The sequence below is a fragment of the Patiria miniata genome, unplaced genomic scaffold (genome assembly GCF_015706575.1).
Source record: "Patiria miniata isolate m_02_andy unplaced genomic scaffold, ASM1570657v1 HiC_scaffold_20, whole genome shotgun sequence".
In the NCBI taxonomy this organism is placed as follows: Eukaryota; Metazoa; Echinodermata; class Asteroidea; order Valvatida; family Asterinidae; genus Patiria; species Patiria miniata.
This window is the reverse complement of record NW_024037059.1, coordinates 5,483,560-5,506,638: the sequence shown is the minus strand read 5'-3', so window position 1 is coordinate 5,506,638 and position 23,079 is coordinate 5,483,560. Positions and strand designations below refer to the sequence as shown.

The 23,079-nt window shown below is 39.2% G+C and overlaps 1 long non-coding RNA gene across 1 annotated transcript; it reads right to left on the bottom strand.

Annotated features, from left to right (window-relative positions):
- Positions 1 to 904: 904 nt before the first annotated feature.
- Positions 905 to 21,735, bottom strand: LOC119727178. Its single transcript, XR_005270917.1, has 3 exons — positions 21,574 to 21,735; positions 18,874 to 19,065; positions 905 to 3,771 (listed from the first exon to the last, which is right to left on the bottom strand). It is a non-coding gene; the product is annotated as an uncharacterized LOC119727178 (long non-coding RNA).
- Between the last annotated feature and the right edge of the window lie 1,344 nt (positions 21,736 to 23,079).

The following is a 23,079-nucleotide window of genomic DNA, read 5'->3' as shown; positions in this document are numbered from 1 at the left end:
TTTTTCCTTATTGTTTACATTTGGATTTTTAACAATGTTTAATAGAGTTGCTTTGAAATCGGGACTTACTTTTTTTATGATGAAAACCAGAATTTAGAATTTTGACTGACTTTATACAGAGATTATCTGAGGCAGGGAAGCTGCCTTTTTGAAATTCAATAAAATTGATGGTCAGTAAATTTTGGTTTATCAAGTTAAAATTGTGACTTTTGAAATTTAGCCAAATATTTGGTCAATACTTTCAGGTTTAAGTTAAGAATCATATGCTGCCAAAAACACAAATATTATTTGCAAACTGAAGTTTTTTAATTGATACATCAGATGCTGAATTTAGAAGCAGATTTGACATTTGATTCAGTTCGTTTTAACTGTTTTCCCTTTGAAATTATTTCCTTATAATGTTTATCCGTGCATGTCTAAGATTTGAACACACTCTATGAGGGAACTGATTGTACATGATGACACAATAAAAGGCAATGAGATTTCAGAGTTATACCATGGAAGTTATTCACATAAATAGCGGCTGAAACACCTGTCCGAAAATCCTACCACATTAAAGAACATCAGATATACCAACAACAGTATCTATTTGTTAGCAGATCATTTGGATCAACATGATGCCATGGAACTATTGAAATGCAAGCAGGACATCAAAAGTAGATGCTCAATTGATCTCTAGATTTGCAATCTCCAGATTGATAGATGGTACATAATTTCCACAGCAACACTCGGTAATAAACGGCCAAAAAGACATCTCCTTTGCAGAAAGGCAAACTAATTGTCAAAGTTCAAAAGGATCCTTACCATGTTGAAGTCGACCAAGTCATCCACGATTATCCAGACCACAAGATCAGGAAGCTAGCACACACCTTGAACAAAAGACCACTCGTCAATGCAGATAGGGGCGACTCACCAGACAAGCCGGCATCTGCGGGCGGGGAACACCACACGTGCACGCCCCGGGGGGACTTGCATGCGTTGGGCTCGGGTATATCAGAACATTGCCTGTTGGTTAAATGTCAAGTATATGTATATGGGTTACTCAACAAATTAATCATCATTTTTTTCCAATGAACATGTACAGCCAGCACCGGAACATCAATTCTTTTGTTCCTTTTTGCGCTAAAAAATATTGGTAATTGGTGTTTGTAAGTAATCAACAGTTTAATACTGTTTACTTTTCTTTTTCAAATGGGATTTTAGAAAAACATCGCTTGACCAATGGACAAGAAAGCCTACATTTCTGGAGGTAATTAAACAAAGGTGTGTCCACAAAAACACCTGGTAAACTGTCGAATAAGAACAAATTTTGCAGGCATTTTTAGCAGTGTTTTCACTTGAAATGGAATATTTTGGGTTTGGCAATTTTTTTTCGAACAAGTGGAACTAAAACCAACATGCAATCACTTTTTTCATTCACAGACAAATTTTGTCTGTTAAACAGTGGACCAGTGCTGACTATACTTGATAAAACAAAAGCTGGGTACAAGATTGGTATGGCTGTTGATAGTACGCAGCTAAGTTATGATGAACTGGAAAGTGCATCTAAAATTTTTGAAAAGCCATTTCTGAAGAGTTGAAAGAAATTTTGAAAGTATAAACAAAAAGTTGAATGGCTCATTATGAAAGCTGTTTGCAAAACTGCGCATTTACACGAATATCTGGGTTTTCCTGCATGAGTGCTTGAGTAAGAAATTTGGATTTTTGGACATCTCCAATTATTTTGAATTTAAACTGAACCAAGCAATGATTAAAATTGGCAATGACGTTCAAATAACTGCATTAGCGTTGTGTGTCGACACAAAGTTTAAAGAATTTTGTTCTAGGAAAACCAATCTTGCACCCAACTATTACCAATCAGGCAATGCCATAAAAAAAATATTTCAGATTCAATTATCAATTAATTTGATGTAACCAGCTCTCTCTATATATATGCCAAAGGAAGTTGTATCATCAAGATTTTTCTGAGAGAATTTTTTTCTTCAATACTTGCGCAGCCCTCAGCTTTAGTGAATATTTAGTGAATTTGGCTAAATTTCAGTTTATTTTGCAACTGGCAGAGCGGGAAATAAGAACTATAAAATGCAGCGCTACATCTTTCCTCATTTTCACTGCTTGTTGAAAGTTTTTTTGTGATACTTTGATACAAGAAAATTAGTGGATGCACTGAATAAAAATCAAAGACAAATCAATTCTATGAAATATGCTTTGAGTTTGCAGAGAGAAGCTGGTTACGTGTGGTCACTGTGGTGAGGTGTGTAGAGGCCTCTCTTCCATATTCACGATTTATGGTTTGGTTTGATCTCAACTACTACTGCCATCAATTGTGGGTCAACATAGTAAGATAGCATGTTTTGAAGGTTTCTGGACAATTTTCTTGATATAGAAAACTTTGCAGTTCTCGTCCCAAACTTTATCACTAGGTGATGACTACATCACTTTTCCATCATCAAACACTGTGAGTGAAGATTATGGCAACTGCCTTTCAAGATTCTAGATGTCTGTCAAATTGTGGTCGGCCAAGGCAACCTTTTCTACACATATGGGGTCAAAGAGGTGACCTCTGATGACCTTTAGTGACAAGGAAAGAGAGACCTCTACTTCTTTAATATACATTATCCTTTCAAAGAGTTCCATTTCAAGAAGGTTCCATTTCAAAGAGTTCAATTACAAAAAGAGGTCCATCTCAAAAGAGTTCCAGTTCATAAGAGTTCCGGTTCAAAAGAGTTCCGGTTCAAAAGGGTTCTGTTTCAACAGAGTTCCATCTTAAAATAGTTCAGGTTCCAAAGAGTTCTGTTTCCAACAAGATCTGTTTCAAAAGAGTTCCGTTTCAACAGAGTTCCATTTCAAAGAGTTTAATTTAAAAAGAGTTCCATCTCAAAAGAGTTCTGGTTCAAAAGAGTTCTGTTTCCAACGAGATCCGTTTCAACAAAGTTCCATTTCAAAGAGTTCAGTTTCGAGAGGGTTCCATTTCAACAGAAGTAAATTTCAAAAGAGTTCCATTTCGAAAGAGTTCCTCAGTCATAACTCTCTGGCAGACAGCAACAGTCAATGTGAATCATCCAGTGTTTTTGCGGCTGGCAGAGGCCAGCTTATCATGAACTCCTCTAGCAGTCAGTTCCTGGCCGAGATACGATCTTGAGACGGGTCCGACGGTAACCTCATGCTGTCTAGTGCATGTGTTATTGCAGTTCTCCAAATGTCTGGTGAGACTCGTGCAGGCGCATGGCTCAAGTACAGATTATCCTTCGAGTCACGTAATTGTTCAAATTGAGCAAACACAACTCTCTAGGCAGTTTTTGACGACTAGCTATAAGTTAAAACATCTTGTGGCACACTGAGCTTGAAAGTGAAGATCTCTGGGTAATTGTTTTGAAGGAAGTCCACTTGTTCTGTTGCAAGTCCTTCTCAGTGGTGGTTGTGTAGCTCATGAATCTCACACAGTCAATGCAGATCCAACATATTCAGGAGAGCATCTTAGAAGTGATGTCAGTGTCGCTGAGTGGCATCCCACAACATCCGGGCAAGAGAGAAATCCAGTTCGCCTCAGACTGGTTGAATTACAGGAAACAATCGCAGTGAATGCTGAGGGTTCTCTGATATCCTGTGACAGGAACTATTGGTAGCTCATCAGATCCAGTCTAGATTTCTGTCATGTCTGTAGCTTGGAGTTCACCGGGTACGTGTCGCGTGCTGTGCTGACATCCATGGTTTTCTTGAGGACAACATCATGCTGGTTTCAGCTGCCAGGGTGGTGCTGGGTCACAAAATCTGTGTGCAAAAATAAAACCAAGAAATCTTCAGAAGGACGTACAGTAGATACAATGTTAACTGAATGGCTGAAACACTGCAATTTCATTCAGCTTATTCTATTGCTAGTACGACCATACATAAAGATATGAAAGTGTTCTCTAACAATGTCAAAAGATGAAAATTGGCAGTGTAATGATAATGGACGCATTTAAAAAGGGTACAGACAGGCCTATGTGTCATTATGCAAATACATGTACCCTCTAGGATGCTGAGGGGAAATTTTCTTGAAAGACCAAATTAAAGGTTTTGTTTCTCCAAATATGGTCAGTAGTATGATATTGGAGGGTACCAGACTTAACCCCTCCCCAATGATCCCCCGCCCCCCCTCCACCTCCCCTTCCCCTTCCCCCAAAATAGATCCCCCTCCCCTCCCTCTCCCAATATCTCAGTCTCGGAATCAGGCCAAAACCAGCCCCAATATCTCTCGTATTGAAGATCTCTCTCTCACCAGCCGGTGAGTCTGATTGCTTATAAATCCAAAAGTCTGACCTCTTAAAAAAATTTGAAAAAATAATATATTGATATATATAAATGATGAATACGATCAGGCCAATCGTTAAGGGATTCCCTAGATGGAATAAAGCCACGCTGCGCGATTACGTCCAGCGATATAATATACTGTACAATCAAAATGTTGCTCTTATGCGTAAAGTCTACATCAACGGGATAAAAAACTACGAAGCTCAATTTAAAAACTTGAGGAAAAAGACGCTACATGAGCTCAAACAGATTGTAGACGATTACGATCTAGAATATAACCCGACGGGTTATAATGGTCGATTTTTGAAAAAAGATTTACTCTCAGCGATTCAAAACTCTAGTCAACCCGAGGATTTTCAAGAGCGACGAGGAGATTTAGAAACAACTTTAGAAACTGGGAACTGATTCCTAGACTTTTTAACGATGATTTAGTCAGATTTTTGATACGCACAAAGATCAAATTGTAAATAAAATCAAGTCAGAATTGAGAGAGCTAAGAGGTTTAAAAATAGAGCTCACAATCAAAATAAAATACGAAAAAACCAAACAGGATGGTACGATCGAAACGATCGAAGCTACACATTTTACTGATCAGAGAGTCATTTTAAATCAAAATCAAATACAACAGGTTTTAAAAGAAGACATCGACAAGATATTTAGAAAGGATGAAAGGTATACGAATCAAGGATCGGGTTGGGTTTTAAAAAAGATAATGGCGTTGTATATCAACATCAACAGGTTTAACCCCGTGAGGGGTAGTTCTTACATAGACCTACCCCCGCATATCAAAAGAAAACAGGCGATGATAAATATTAAAAACAAAGACGACGAGTGTTTGAGATGGTGTTTGAGAGCTGCTCTTGGTTGTATACGGATAAAGTAAAAAATAACATAAAAAACAATCCCAAATATAGACCTCGCGAAGACAGACCTAGTATTTACACCAAAGACAACGGACTCAAATTTAAAGGCGTAGACTTTCCAACATCGATCGACCAGATACCAAAGATAGAAAGACAAAATAATTTAAAAATAAACGTATACGGTTATGAGGGGGAAATATATCCGTTATACGTGTCTAAAAACTATAAAGCAGAGTCACGACCTATCGATCTGTTTTTGTTTTCTGAGGGCGACAAGCATCACTATTGCTGGATAAATAATTTTTCGAGATTGATTTACAACGTTACAAAACATAAAAGTAAGAAATATTTTTGTTGAAGGTGCCTGTGTCATTATAGAATGCAAGTAAAATTAGATAGACACATGACTGACTGTAGCGGTATAGATACACATCCGTCAAAGATTGTACACATACATGTACATGTATTTCCTACCGCTAAGCGAAAATATGTCAATAATGAGTGGATAGTCGACGAAAACGGTGTGCCAATATTAGAACTTAAAAACTACAGGTTTAAACAAAAAGCACCGTTTGTAGTTTACGCCGACTTTGAATCGATATTAGAAAAAAACTCGGACGATAAAAAGAACAACACGCAAAAGACAAACATTCACAAAGCAAGCAGTTGTAGTTGGTCATTGGTAGTAGTTAGATGCGACAGCACCAATGCGTATCAAGAGACTTATAGAGGTAAAGATGCTGCATCAAAGTTTGTAAATAAAATGTTAAAAATACAAAGCGACACAAATTGCATATTTAAACAACCCCAACCCATGAAATTTAACGAGCAAGCTAAAGAACATCATGATAAAACAAACACGTGTTGGATTTGCGAGAAACCAATTTATCCCAATTACTCGAGCAACTGTCAGTGCCAGAAACCCAAAAAACCAAAAACAGAAAAACCAATAAAATAACATCAGTACAAAAACAAAAATGGATTTATCGAGTCTAAATGTCTCGAATGCAAAAAGAAAATCAACAAATTTAGAAAGGTGATAGATCACTTTTACGTCACTGGTAGATATAGAGGTGCCGCGCACGCCTACTGTAGTCTAAAATTACAAGTTAAACCAGGTTTTACCCCATACCAGTCGTCTTTCACAATCTGCAAAATTACGACGCTCACTTGATCATGCAGAGTATTTCAGAGTACGATGACGAAAAGGAAATACAAGTTATCGCTAAAAATTAGGAAAAGTATATTTCGTTTTCGATCGGAAATATGCGATTTATAGACTCGTTTAATTTTATGGCGTCTTCGTTGGATAGATTATCTAAAGCTTGTCCAAGAGAGTCGTTTAAACTACTCAGAGAACATTTTAATCGTCAAAACATCGACTTGTTGTTACAAAAAGGAGTTTATCCGTATGAATACATGGACTCGTTTGACAGATTTCAAGAGACCAGCCTACCCCCCATCGAACAATTTTACAGCAGCCTAAAAGACGAAATATATCGCGAGAGTACTACGACAGAGCTAAACTGACATGGAACGAGTTTAAAGTTAAAAACATGGGGGAATATCACGATTTGTACGTTGCTACCGATACGTTATTACTGGCTTGCGTATTTGAAAACTTTAGGCAAACGTGTATTACAAACTACGCATTAGATCCGGCTAATTACTACACAGCACCAGGATTGTCGTGGGATGCCTTGTTAAAACACTCGGAAGTTAAACTCGAACTATTGCAAGACGTAGACAAACATTTATTTTTTGAAAAGGCAAAAAGAGGTGGTATCTCGAGCGTGGGTGGTATGAGATACCACAAAGCCAACAACAAATACCTACGTACGAGATAAATGGGCGTCTACAAAAACGTTTACCGAGTCCAAGATATTATCTCTCAGGAAAACGTCAAACACCGGTTACTGCTTCGAAGTAGACCTAGATTACCCAGACAATCTCCAAGACCTGCACAACGATTACCCCCTAGCACCAGAAAATATCGTCATACCAAAAGAATGGATGTCTGATTATCAAAACGAGTTATTGGATACCGAACCTAGTAGCAACGTGCAAAAATTAACGTGTACCCTTAATCCTAAACAAAAATATGTTTTGCACTACGTCACGTTACAGTTGTATCTCAAACTCGGCTTGAAACTTGCAAGGTGCATCGAGTGCTGCAATTTAAACAAGCGCCTTGGATGGCATCTTACATAGACAAAAACACGCAACTTAGAACAAAAGCGACCTCTGATTTTGAGAAAGACTTTTTTAAACTGATGAATAACAGCGTGTTTGGTAAGACGATGGAAAACGTCAGAAACAGGATTGACGGTTACCTACTCAGAGACAGTAACGATGACGATCGAGATAAATACGAAAAAATTATACATAAACCGAGCTACAAAACGACGACGTCATTTTCAGAATGCAAATTGTCATTTGTTGAAAAGTACAAGACTTTTTAAAACTGTGTTAAACAAACCGATCTATTGCGGAGTGAGTATCTTAGATCTCTCAAAGACGCTGATGTACGATTTTTATTACAACCATTTGATAGACAAGTACAAAGAGAAAAATCAGGTTGATGTACACAGATACAGACAGTTTGGTACTCGTAGTGCACACCGACGACGTATACAAAGATATGCAGCAAAATGGGCAACAATACGACCTTTCGAATTATCCAACGGATCATCCTTTGTACGACCCAACCAATAAGAAAGTGATCGGTAAATTTAAAGACGAGTTTGGAGGTAAAATAGTCAAAGAAGTTGTTTGTTTAAGACCTAAAATGTACTCCATTTTAACCGATGACATCAACATGAAAAAAGCCAAGGGTGTCACAAAATCGGTCACCTCTAAGAAATTAAAACACCGACACTATTACGACTGCATCTTAAACAAGAAATCTCATTACGCAACCATGACTCACATTAGATCGGAAAATCATATCCTATACATCGTATCTCAAAATAAACTATCGTTGAGTCCGTTGAACACAAAGAGGTACATTTTACCGGATGGTATAAACACGCTGGCTTTTAGTCACTACGGCGGTAATAGCGTGTCCTCGGGTACGACTTGAAGCTCTTGTCTAACAAAACTCCTTTTTGGGCCGTCTTGCAGGTAATACAGCGTAGGGCCCGTCGTCACTTTTTTTCTGTTAAACATTTTAAATTGACTCGTTCTTTTTTCAACGTTATAAATCTTTACGCTCCAAATGGGATCCGTGGCTCTTCTTGAGGTTCCACCCTCTTGCTCGCCCGGGTAATATAAATATCTAACCATAGCGTCTTGCGGTAAATTCTGCTCTTTTGTTTTAACAGGGTTAGCCGGCGATTGTCGGACCTGTTCTAGTTTAACCGCCTGTGACGGCGCTTTAGCTAATAATCTTGTCGTTCAATCATTTATTGCCTTGATCACGCCGGGTAATCGCTCGACCCATTGCGTGTTTCTACTCTCGGGATTTAACATTTCTTGAGCGTACTGATGACCAAACAGTCTCTCGGCTAGCGTTCGATTAAATCTTTCTACGATACCCTGCGATCGGTGGTTTCCGGGTTCGCCGACGATAATCTCGACGTTTTTTTATGTCATCCATTTTTTAAATGCGCCTTTAAATTCGGTATCGGCGTCTACTCTCAACGTTTTGGGGCAACTCAAAGGAGATCTCGTGTAAATCTTGACGATAGCATCTCGGGTGGAATCAGCCGTTTTAGAAACCAAAGGTTCTGCTTCGTGGTATCGACTCGCAACGTCGACAACTGTCAAAGCGTATTTATAAGTCTTGCGTTTTACTTTATCCCAGGGTGGGTATAGCACATCCATTTGGTGAAAGTCGTTTGGTGTTTCAAACTCTCGCGAAGTACTCGTAGGCCTGGGTACATACACAGGACCCGGTAGATAAATTTGCCAGATTGCTTGTTTTTAAGCCAATCTCTGATTACCTTTTTATTGATTTTGGTTTTTTCTTGTAAATGGTCGACGGTGCTTTCACCTCTCCAATAACCGCTTGGGCTATAATACAGTTTAGATAATGTTTCCATATTATTTAATATAAAAGACGTTTATAATAATATGGCTAGCGTTGCTATGATGATAGGAGGCGCGATCGTCAACGCCTTAGCTTTTACTGGTTCAAACTTTGAGGGACGAGGAGCGTAAGAGACACGATTTAGCAATAGAACAACTCTCGGCCGCCAGAGATACATGTAAGTGGCAACGAGAACGAACGAAATATCTAGATTTTCTCAACAAACGTATCAGAAAACAAAACGCCGCTAAAGAGACATTTTCCGAAGTAGACCGAGCGTTGCGTTACTACAACGAGGTGAGTGGACAATCTACCGAACTACCCGTAGGACTGCAACGCAAACCAAAACTCGAAGATTTTTACGAGCCTAGCGACCAACATATAATAAGAGAACTCGCGTTTATCGCGGGGGAACGCTATTGGTGGGCTTCTTGGCTTACAGATATCTTTAAATTTAAAACTCGTATAAATAAAATGAATGCGTATGGAAAAAAGCTCAATCCCAGGCAGCGGGCTATTAAAAGTACCCAGATCTATCAAGGGTGAGAGAAAAGAGGTGATCATTACCCACAATCCTAGTAGTATATCGGCGGGGCAAATGCTGAGGGTCAAGTTTCCTCAATTGGGTGTAGACAACGTGATCGTACCCGGCACTTGTAAACTAGCTTTCAATTTAGAACTAGACGGTAGAAGTGACAACAATAGAACCATTTTTGGCAATTTGGCTAGAAATTTAGTCAGCAAAATCAGCGTCAGACTTCAAGGTCACGAAATCGTGAGTTATCGTCACACCGACGTGTATCACAACTTTAAAGACAATTGGATCAACAGCTCGACGACTCGAAACATGGCGTACTCGGGCATAGAAAAAGAAAACGTGTCTAAAATAAGAACGGGGGCTGGAGATGCTAACGCGGGCGCCAACAACGGTAAAGATCAAGCTATCGCGGATACCTTTGGTAACAGATATTGTATTCCCCTAGACATTGACATACTGACTTCGCATCACCCTTTTTACCCCAGCGGTTTAAAACAAACTCTGACATACAAGATAAAGTTTAACGATCACGAAAAAGTAGTCAACAGTTCAGATACGGCAGCGATGTATTCTATCTCAGACTTGACTCTCGAATACGAAGTGGTGACCAACAGAGACCTAGCTATCACCATCAGAAATAAACACAAGGGTTTAATGCAATATCTGTTTGATAAAATCCACTTTCTAGAAGTTAGATCCGTCAACAAATCAAACACGCTTTGGAACGTCAGCGTCAATCAACCCATCAGGAGTCTCAAGGTTATTTTGTTTTTGTTTAAAGATCCCACGGACAAAAATCCGCAGCGATTTTATAATCCAAAACTAACCAAAACATCGGTGACTGTAGAAGGTAAACCCAATCAACTCTACAGTCAAGGCATGTTTCAGTATCAACACTGGAACGAAATTATCAATTTCTTTGGAGACAGCGATACCGAAAGCGGACGTGGAGTATCCAAAGACTTAAATTTGACGGGTTGTGACCTTGGAGATTATATAAAAAACAAGTACGGTCTGTGGCTCGATTTTAGAAGTAACGACGACAATTCCACTCACGGATCCGGTAGGAAACTTGGAGACGGAGGAGGCATCAACATTCAATTTAACAGAGAAGCCGAAAGCCAAGGTAACCTCACGATGTACGTATTTTTATGGATGCTCAATTGAACTTGGAAGACAGGAATTTAAATCTCTGTTAAGTTAAAATGACACAGCCGCATTGCGCTTTAATCGTCGGCAAAACAAATTCAGGTAAAACCAAATGGATGTTGGATCTGTTAGAGTCAGACTATAAAAATACATTTGAAGTTATAGTCATCAATTGCCCTACCATATTTAAAAACAAAACGTACATTGAAAGAAAGTGGATTCAAGCAGATCCCGAGGTATATCTCTGCGATCCGGAATTGTACAAGATGACGCTCAACGAAGTGATCGATTTTTACAGGAAAGCATTCGAAGGTGTTGCTACATTGTTTATCGTGGACGATTGCTCTTCAGATCAAGAAATTAAATATCCTAAAAAGACGTGCGCGCTACGCAAGATGGCGTTTAGCGGAAGACACGTAAATCACAGCTGTTGGTTATTGAGTACAATAGTGTTTTATAAGATTATAGAGAAAATACGGCTTGGTTGGCATTATTTTACTGCAAAGATAAAACATCTTTTGATCAAGCGTTAGACGAAAACGACGTCGTACCCATTGAAGAACGAGATTATATAAAACGACGTTTGAGAGATGTGAAATATAGTAAATTGGTCGTATACACCAAACCTCCAGTTAGTTACGAGCTACTCAGGTGATTATAACTAACTACTGAGGTGTTTTCAACTAACTACTGAGGTGTTTACAACTAACTACTGAGGTGTTTACAACTAACTACTGAGGTGTTTACAACTAACTACTGAGGTGTTTACAACTACCTTTTAAACTAGCTTTATATTAAATGATAGCAATATTCGAGTATTTACAATTTCTGGCTATTATAATTATCTCTCTTAATCTATCGTTTTACACCTACGAGTATCTCCGCATCTGCAACGTTGTTGCTTCAGCGACATTAAAATTAAACTCCTTTCTAATTAGATGGAGGACCTAAAACTTGCTTTAACGAACGAACAAGATCAAAACACAGAACATAAAGATCATTTGTGCGGTGTCATAGCAGCCGGAAACTCTAGAAAGTACTTGGGGAAAGAATACACCGTTAAACATATCGAAGCTCTTGACAGTAAAGAACTCGACAAATTATACCATCTGTACGAAACTAAATTTGGAAATGAAATCGTTCAAACTGTTGGTAAATACACTTTAAGTCTATTTTTGAGAGTGTTAGCTGTTGTTACACCCGTACAAGTTTTAGGATATAACGTCACTATAGATTCTGAAGAAGAACTCACCAACGACTGAGTTCCAATCCTATTATAAGCGCGAGTATGGCTGGTATGTTGAGCGACGTTTGTTACAAGTACGGAACTTTTATATCACCCTTCGTAGCTACGATTATCACAACAAAACATTTGAAATTTAACAAACCTACTATAATAAATGGAAGATCAGAAAGCAGCGACAGCAATGCCTGTGGCTCAACCAGCAGAGACAGAGACGCCCCAATTGATAAAAACAACGCCATAACTGACGGTAATGAGAGTGACCAAGACTAAAAATTCTAAACGAATACAGGAGGGTAAAGCTTTAGCCGAGCACAATAGACAGATGAAATTAAAACTAGCAAAAATGGACGTAACATCGGATTAAATAAATGGCTGAGGGAGGAATTGACATGGATCCCTTTGATTATGAAAGAAATGATGATAACGATGATGATGATGTAGCAGAGACCAATGTAGATGACACCTTTGATACTCCTGCACCACCCATCCTCACTACCGACATAGATGCGGTTTTATATCGAGAAAGAAACGCGATCACAAGTGATCGGGTTGATGATTTTTACAAAAATTTTAACAGAGATGACGGACCATTACTTCCGCAATACAAAAATTTCGTCAGCAATGAAGAAGGTCTATCTTACCAGACGGAGATAGGTCCAGTAAGGTTGACAGATAGAAGAAACCCCAAAAAAATGTTGGGTCTACTCAGTATAGAAAAATTGCAAAAGCATTAGGGTTTAAAGGTAGAGATTTTATTTGAAAAGAATTGGGGTTTAAAGATTATAAACGTAACCCGCTCGAACAAGTACAAACTGAGAGTATCCCATGACAGAACTACCCAGCGTCACCGATGAGGTAACCGAGATTATAGACGATTTTCAACGCAACACCGGAGCACAAACGGAAGGATTAAATTACAGAGAACTCCAGGGTTTAGACAAAAGTCTTCAGACGTTAAGAGGTAACCTAGAACTTAATTTATCGCGTCTCACTGAACTCAATCGAGAGATTGCAGCCACGAAACAAGAACTCGACGAATCTAACAGCGGGGAGGGTCGACGAGAGTTAAACGATAAATTGAGCGACTTGAACGTTGAAAGATCTGCCAGATTAGAAGCCGCAAAAGCCAACGGACGAGGGCTCAAAAGTCAGATCGCTAGAATCAAAGAAACGATTAATATAATATTGGACGGCGACACGACTCCGGCGGAAAAGATTAGAACTCTGTTTAGAGAACAAGGTGTGACCATAGTGAGTATTTTAGCCGCTTTGAGTTTAGCCATCAGCACGATAGTGAGTAGCATCGTCGCTAGCGTGGGAGGTGCGGGTGCCCCACCCGCACCATCTCCAACACCAACACCTACACCAACACCTACACCGACTCCAACACCAACACCAACACCACCAAAAGGTGGTATCAAAGAGTGGATTTCAAAACAACTCGCTAATTTTGCATCTGCTCTTAAAAATCTCGGAGTGAGCACGTTGGGTGCTCTGCCGGGTATCATAGGCAGCGTACTAAGTTGGATATTTAACGCGCTGAGTTAGTCCGTATCGTGGTTGGCCAAACACGTGTGGGCTTTATTTTTGGGTGTGGGAGCCTTGGTGTTTGCGTACCTGCAAAAACGATGGTAGTAATAGTTGTAATTAAAGTTTAAACAAAAAAAAAAAAAGCCTTACCAGCACAAAGTTGGTAAGGCTTTTTTTGTTTTTTTTGTGTGAGATTAGAGTGTGACTTATTGCGTTGCCTCGTAAGCCAAAATACCCATACCAACGATAGCTAACATTCCTACCGTCAACGATAATTTTTTGTCTTGGTGAGTTTGTAGTTTCGTGGGCTCCTGGTTAAAACTGTAGGTGAGGGTGTAGGTGTTGGTGAGGGTGTAGGTGCTGGTGTTGGTGTTGGTGTTACAATATCGTTCGTCATAGGCTCTGGGGGTGTTGGTGGCGCGACGTCATCGGTGTCATCAAAAGAGTCGTCCGGTTGAGGTTGTGAGTTTAAATCTGGCACCAAACCAGTTTTCATAATCTGGGTAGCGATTCGAAGATTGTTGTTATAGCCGTCGTGCGTTCCAACCCTCAAGTTCATATCGGATGGAATTAAATACAACCCCGGTTTCACGACAAAAATTAAGGCGTTCTGGCATACTGCAAAGAGTCTTGAAATTGATTGATACTCGTTTCCATGTCGTCTACTCCATTGATGATGTTTTCTACGATGACGTTAAATTGTCTCTGAGCGTCTAATCTGGTGCCTGGTGATAATACGCTCGTTTTTGTTTGAGCTTGCGCACCGAGTAAAGCGTACACTAAGATCTAATCGATTCGTTGATCTTTATGATTCCCGCGGGGGTAAACGAACTCGTGTCGGGTATAAAATCTAACCAAGCCTTTTGTACCGATTCATTTTGTTCGATGTAAATAACCGTCCAAGGAACATAACTGCTTCCACTCTTTTTAGGACTATCTAGACCGTGGTAGCCGCCGTAAATAACGTTGGGGTTGTCGGGTAATGCTTTATCGTATTTGCCAACCGCCACAAACTTGCCCTTATTAAAGATGTACATGTACATGTACGAGGTACCTAAACCGCTAGATTTTGTGTCTCTCGTCTGTTTAAAAGACTTGTTTGATCTATGCCAAACAACAAACAGGTATCGGTAAATGCTCTTTGATTATAACTGTTGTCTAAAGCGTTAAATGCGTCATCCCCCGGTAAAGGAGCGGCAAAGTCGTACAGGATCTTTCTAACCGTAAAATATAAATGAAAGTTAAAGATGGCCCAAACGTACTTGTTGCCCGCGTTTAAAAGATCGAATCCAACACCGCAGCCCGTAGTAGCGCAGTAGATCGCAAAATTTAACTGATTTTGATAAAACGGCATGGGGTGTGATTTCCAACGATCTACATTCTCATCCGTCTCAACGTGAGGCAATTTATAGTACGAGGTTAAGTCGGGAAACAAGGTTAAAAACCCGTTGGTATTATTAACTATGACCTCCAGTTCACTGGGTTTAGTGCTGTCTAAAAACTTTGCTTGGGATGCAGCTTGATGCGTTAGCTTGGGTGCTTTGGCTACATTTTGATTTACTTGATTCGTTATCTGTTAAGCTATACCTTGTATATCTGCTTTTTTAACAACTCAAAACCACTCATTATTCTAGTTTCAGTTTTAATATAAAAAGACTTTTAAATAAATGCATTTGTTTCACTTGTTTCAAAATGAGCAGACGTTTAAATTAGAAGACATCGTAGATAATTTAAACGGTCAAAAATCTGTACACGTAAAAAGGGTGATGTTTAACCCTGGATATTTCAATATTTCCAGCTCCACGGAGATTGATTGGTATACGAATATAGACGGGAGACCCGCTGAAAGACCTGATGATGATAGAAGATACGAACGGGTTAACTCAGATACAGAAGTAAGAACAGATAGAGATTTTATTGAATCGTTTATACCTGAGATACCCTACAACTTTTTAATTAACGACGAAAATACTTTCAATAGAGTTACGAAGAAGAGTAAGAAGCGTACGAAGAAGAGTAAGAAGCGTACGAAGAAGATAGACTAGACTCTGCTTTAGAATCGCTCGAAGAAGAAATAGGTCAAATAATTGAAAGACAAAGAACTTTACACAATAAAATTCAAGAAAGAACACTACCCAACGTACAACGCAATACAATTATATTTTTAATAACAACTTTATTTGAAAGAAAAGGCTTCATCAATGAAGGTAAAAAGAAAGCGCTAGAATATATCGAAGGTATTTAAGCAAACCTAGGGTTAGAATGATTAGAGAAGCCTGGGTAACAATACGGGGGAGTCTTATCGTGTCTGGTGATAATTTAGATTATATTTCTCCGAGTTTTTTAGCGCTGTACCAGCTGGAGTCACCGGTTCGGTCACCATACCACCGGGGTGGTACGACGTCGATTGGTTCAATTTCATTTTAAACTTATTATATACCTGGGGTAAGTTTTCGAATATTAAGAGAATCTAAAAAGGTGACGTTGGTGGTAACCGACGTAAATCTCAAATTGCCCTTAAACAGAGAAGTCTCTCGATTACTTAATTTGCCCAAAGGAAGACTGATACCCAAAGTGGTGTATACAGGGTCTTAATACAACGTTAATCTGTTTAAGTTTTTGTTTATTCGCTGCCCGCAATTAAGTACGAGTGAAAATTTCCTCAATGGTCGACCGTCTGATATCTTAAAAATCGTACCCGTGGGTACGCGCGAACCCGAGCCTGATAGAGTTGAGGATTTCAAAAAACTTAAAAACGGTATAATCGACAAACTGACATTTTCAATCATAGGTGAAAAAGGACAGATCATACATTGTAAAACAAGGGTGTGAGTATAATGATAGAGTTGGAGACGTTTTAATTTTAAAATCTTTTTATATTAAAAACATGAGTATAGATAATAAGGTATTATACCCCGATATTTCTGGAGATGTACTCCGATTAAATAGTAACGAAGAAACAAAAGTGTACAGACTTAAAAAGATTGAAGAGATTCGATCTTTAATCTTGAAAGAGAGAGACCACCGAGAGCGTACTTATAAAAAAATTAAGAGAATGATCGACACTATTATTTACGCAGAGCTAGGATTAGAAGGATTGGGGGCTATAGCGGGGGCTGTCACTCAGTATTCCCGCTCTCTTGGGTGTTGTATCAGCCCCCGTTGGATTGGTGCTAGAAGGAACATTTATAGGCGCTTTTGGTGTAGATATTCTGCTTAGAATCGCGTCTAAGCGATTATCCGCCAAGCTGAAAAAGCACGACCGGACTCCAAACTTAACACGATTGAGGAATACATGTCTCAAGCCATCAACGACGGAGATATACATGTATCGCACGAAGAGCGAAATTGATTACGAGAGAGCTCGCAAAATTTAACGAGCTTAAGCAAAAAATTAGAACAAAGACCAGCACAAAGCTTCTAAAAATTAAAAACGATTCAGACTTTGAAAAAGATGTTAAAAAACGGGTAGACTAACGGCTGGCAAAAGAAAAAAAATCTCTTATCGAAAAACTTACAAGTTCAAATTCTCGGTAAATAAACATTATGAAAGCGATCCACCGAGTACACTTCTATATCACCTCTTAGGGCGTCACCCTCGGCCCCGCCTTTATTGTAGTGGTCATTGTATCTTTTTAGTGCTTTATTAAATTGATTTTGAGTCACTTTAAATAAATCTCTAACTCGTTCTTTGTCTAATCGAACTACATGATGAAAACACGCGGCTATGTAAATGGACCAATTGATACGATCTTCTTGAGCATTTTCTGCCGAAAAATCAAAGTAACGTGAGACTATTTCACCGCACGTTTCACGAATTAAGAATCCATTCTCGATGATTATATGGTAATCGCATTGATCTGTTTTATCAGATAGCTCAGGGTGTTCACTCTGAAAAAGATTCATTTATTATAAATGATTTATTTTTTAAATAAAGTTTTAAATCAATTTACCTCTTTATGCACAAGTGTAAAGAGACTATACAGTTCGTATTGACTGATTCCAGCAGACAATATGCATCTAAAAATTCCCACGAGTGTAACAAAAGAGCGTAAAATTTCAATTTATTATGCTTCATTGATCTGTACCTGATGAACAAAGGCATCTGACTTTCTCACGGAACCATGTCAACAAAAATGAGTCTGGCCACCAGCCATTGTCAAATACATCAGTCAACCTTACACAAAGCATTGACGTTAGGATAAAACAATCAAGTGGCTCCCCGCGGGAGCCAGTCTAGCTATCCATCTCTATGACTGAACGTTTATCAGTCAACCTTACACAAAGCATTGACGTTAGGATAAAACAATCAAGTGGCTCCCCGCGGGAGCCAGTCTAGCTATCTGTCTCTATGACTGAACGTTTATCCAGTCTGGTGGCTTCATCAAATACATCAGTCAACCTTACACAAAGCATTGACGTTAGGATAAAACAATCAAGTGGCTCCCCGCGGGAGCCAGTCTAGCTATCCATCTCTATGACTGAACGTTTATCAGTCAACCTTACACAAAGCATTGACGTTAGGATAAAACAATCAAGTGACTCCCCGCGGGAGCTAGTCTAGCTATCCGTCTCTATGACTGAACGTTTATCAGTCAACCTTACACAAAGCATTGACGTTAGGATAAAACAATCAAGTGGCTCCCCGCGGGAGCCAGTCTAGCTATCCATCTCTATGACTGAACGTTTATCCATGGTTGCTGGTTAATATTCACAAAAGGAACAGTTTTTAGAGGGCGCTGTTTATAAGTGGGGGAGAGCAAGGGTTTTGATCTGGTTCCTGGACACAGGACAGAGAGAGATCTTCAATACGAGAGATATTGGGCCCCGGTTTTGGTCTGATTCCGAGACTGAGAGAGAGAGATATATATATTTGGAGAGAGGGATATATATTTGGGGAGAGGGGGAAATATATTTTTGGGGAAGGGGGATCTATTGGGGGAGAGGGGGGTAATTGGGGGAGAGGGGGATCTATTTTGGGAGAGGGAGAGGGGGATCTATTTTGGGAGGGGAATAATGGGATTTGTCGCCGTACCCCCCCCCCCCCCCATCCTATCTACTACATGTAGCTCTTAAGTGACACAGCACTACCTACTGCTCCTGCATGGAGTCTTTTACCTCATGAGAAGTTGCTAACATGAAGCTGTAAAGATGTTAGTACCCAGCTATTCTATTCCACCGAACATAATGAAGTACATGACTTCTTGTCAATGTTGGAACTTACCGTACTGCTATGAGTTGAAGTCCCTGTCCCACATATCATTGATGGTGCAGCCAGCTCCTCTCAGTCTTCTCAGTCCTCTGACCACCAGAGCTCCCAGACCACACAGACCCAGCATGTACAGGCTGGGGAAGTGACCTGGGTCTGCTGCTAAAATGATGCCTCAAGCTTCCGGCCAGTAGCTCTACCGCTGACCTAGAGAGAAAAACAAAAAGACAAACAGGTAATAGTACAAATAGGTAATTAGCACAATTTGCAAACATTCCAAATTTGAAACCAAAATATACAATGAATGTTCTACTTGATTGTAAGTAAATAATGGGATCAAGTATCAACTCAAATAAGTTCGTCCAGTATGCTGTCATTTTGAAGAAAATTTTAATAACTGTCATTTCCTCGCGTTGGTTAGGACCAAACCATCACAACCTAAAAGTTTTTTTTTTTTCTAATACTGACCCAAGTTATCCAGGAATGAGAATTATTCTATAGAGCCTGAAAGTTCACCCCCACTTCTGGAACCCTTTAATAGGAAAATTAATGTCCAAAAAATCGAAAATTTGCAGTTATTTTTGGTACAGTGATTTCTTAAGAAAATCACCCTCGAATAAAGGCCTTTGTAAAATTGTTACGAAGTCTTAATTTTGGGTAAAAAATCACCTGTCGTGAAAAAAGAAATAGGTGGCAAAATTGACCTCTCACTTTTGAAAATCTAAAAATACACGTGGACTAGTGGAACTCGGTAAAAAAGTTAAGCCTTCCAATGAGTTCCATTTATTATTTGTGCCACAAGCTAAAGAAAACAGCTGGAACATCCCCCAATTTGCTCCACGGTCTCTGATTTGCTCCACGGTCTCTGATTGTGACCACAAATGTTTGGTTCTGGACAGCCTGCAAATTTGACTGATCACAGAAATCCCATCCATTTTTTATCACAATTACAGCTTTGGAGCTCATGTGGTATCTCAGTTGTCACTTTTTTTTTGCGTTAATGTGAATATATTCATACAGTGAAATCGGATAACCGGGTCATGACATCTCTAATTTCTCCCGACACAAAGAAAGGAAAAAATTTTGCTACCTAACAGTAACACCACTTTTTTCCTTCATATATTATCTCGATGAAGGTCAGTCATTGCAAAAATGATAAGACATGAATCTGGGACTGAGAAACATTTCCAATTTTGTTAGGCCGAAAAAAAAACTTCTGCTTCCGATTACATGCCTTTCAAAAATAGGGTCGGTGGGTCGAAAAAAAAAACTTTGCCATTTTTTTTTGTGCAGATTGAATGGGGTATTCAATTGCGAAGTTTTAGCCTGAACTATTTCCATTGCACTACGAAAGCTATACACAAAATGGCCACACAAAGTGAATAAAACCAACCTTAATTATTGTCAATATATTACGTTCGATAATTCCTAAAAAATAATGGAAAATTCAGGTCGTTCGCATCATATGTACAACGCTAGTTAAGACAGGAAGCTGGCCAAAACTCCAAAGTGTGTGATGCACTGTGCAAAAACCTTGTTTTACGGTTGAAAATTTCGGGAAAAATGCTGCATTGTATCACATCAAATACCAGTAGTGCGATCTCAAAATGAACTCTTGGACACGGAAAATACATACACAGACAAGCTAGATCAATTCTGTGAATTAACTTGCAATAATGTTCTTTCTCCATCGGTGTTTCCTTGGCATGTTTACGATGTCGAATCCGACCAGTTGACAGTGCACGTGCCTGCAATGCATAGCCAAGCTAGCGCTATCAATCGCATAGCCATGACAGACTGGTTACCGCATTTTCATCATGTCTTCTAAATTGGCCCCTGCGCGGCACGGCGGGAACCAGTCGTCGCCGCGTTGAGCTAGGTTTACGCACGTGATTATAGTCACCGTGACATCGAATTGCGAAGTAGTTGTATCGCAAACATGTGTAACGGAGGTTTCTTTTGAAAAAAAAAAGCTAATGTAAGTACAAAACAAATAAATACAAGCATTTTTTTTACGCAAAAGGGTTGTTGAGAGGTATTTTGTGAAGACAGAAAAGACAACAGTTTTTTATTTTTATTTATTCAATCTTTTTTTTTGGAATTGCCGATAACATTTTTAGGGTCGCAGCCTAAAAATAGGGTCAGTCGGGTTACCGGAAGCAGAAGGATTTTTTTTGGGCCTTAGGCTTAGGACAATTTTCTTGACTCTCCATAGACTTTTATACACAACCGCTGAAGTGGCGTCAGGTTGCAACACTTCTTTTCAAAAAAAAAAAATGGCAAGCAGGCAATTTTGAAACCCTTTCTAACGCTACGCAACAAAACATGTAGCGATAAGCATGACAAGTTTTGCTGGCATGGTTGGTTGGAATTTTTGGAAACAAATAAGAGAAGACAATTGAACTGACATTCGCCTTTATTGACAACATTACTACATAGGCATGATAGGCCTATTGCAAAAAAATATTATCACAAATGTATAGACAGTGTTAGAAGTTTGCTGCTTCCATGTAAAAAGTGGTGCTTGTACTTCATGACAACAATCAATTTTGTAAACAAGTGTGCATGTGTGACAAGCATGTCAATGACTGATGTGCATTGCCAGTCTAGGTCTCCAGTCTAATTCAGACCTCATTTCGTCTGCCCGTCTGCCAAAAACAAAAATGTAACAACAAAAATACCTCTTCAAGACTATATTACAGCCATAAACCTTACCCAAAGTTCTCACTTCTTTCATTCTTTTGAAGTTCCAGGTTAGGTTCCGAAAATTCACAGATACTAAAGCTTCATTTCCATCTCAAATTCAACATTGCGAGCTGAAAGTGTGCACAAAAAATTATCCACCATTTTTGTCACAATTTTGTACATGCGCGCGCAGCCCGCACAATGGCGCCCTCAATCGGTTGAGTTTTACAAATGAGGTGGGCGTGGGTCGCAGGGGGGGGGGGGGGTTCGCCACTGGAAATATAGAAAGACAAAAAGCAAAATTGTTTTTATTTCCCCCCCCCCCCCATTTAAATTCAAAATATCTGCGTGTGGCAATCCTGGAGGACTCGTCTTCGATTTGTTTCCTTTCCCTATAAAAGTTGCAAACACCCCCTACAACTTTGTACGCTAAGTAACTGGAAACATTTGTTCAAAAACTTTGAGGCGCATTGTTTGCACAGGTTTTCCCCCTGCAAGGAATCCATATCCAGCGATTTAAAGCCATCTTTCAGAGGCATATCCCCTCGAATAAATGTTATAAAAGTCAGAGCGCCCTCTACGATTTCAAAGTTTTTGTAATGAAAATTACAATTGTTACTTTTTTATATTTTATTTTTTATAGGTTTTTGCATTTAGAATTGATCAGCATTCTCATAATTATTTAGAACTTTATCATCACGATATTAAGATAATGTGCTCATTAAATCATCATATTTAGAACAAAGATATTAGGGTCAGGAGGGCGGAGGTTGCAATCCAGCTCCAAGGGCGGATCCAGAACATATTTTTTAGGGGGGGGGGGGGGGCAAACAAAATGTTGGTCCCCCAAAAAGTTGGTCCACAAAATTACGACATGGGATTGGTGTAGCGCCCCAAATATGTTTGGATTTTAGATGTTCTGTGGTGTGATCTGAGGCAATGTCCAACCACTTTTATAAACAAATATTTTTGAGGAAACAATGCCTTTATTGCATCACTTAAAAATAGAAAAACAAACATGCCCCCCCCCCCCCCCGATCCGCCCTTGTCCAGCTCCAGTCAATTTCCCTGTTCAATTAACCAATGTTTTTGAATCCAAGTCAGTTGAAGTTTCATGTAAAATGCTAATGAAAACCTGTGCAGTACTTGGTGGGGCCGACAAGAAGTTTGTCATAATCTTTTTTAAGTGGAACATTTATATTAAAAGGTTATAACTTAAGATAATCAAAGGTTATCGTGGCAAATAAACACACAAATAGACAACTCTGAGGTGATAGCATGTGTTATTCACATTTTGTTACCAAAAAATGATCAGTGTGGACAATAATTTAATCATTAGTGAAGCTTCGTCCGAGGTTTTCCTTTTAAGACACACTTTTATCTCCACATACACCCACATTTGTTTACAGTGCATGGCTTCAGCTTCAGAGGAACACATATATACAAAAACAAAGCCATCTGATTTTGAAATTATAATAATCTTTAAAGGGCCCATGCAAGCCTTTCTCGCAAGATTTCATAAAGCGAATTTGGGGT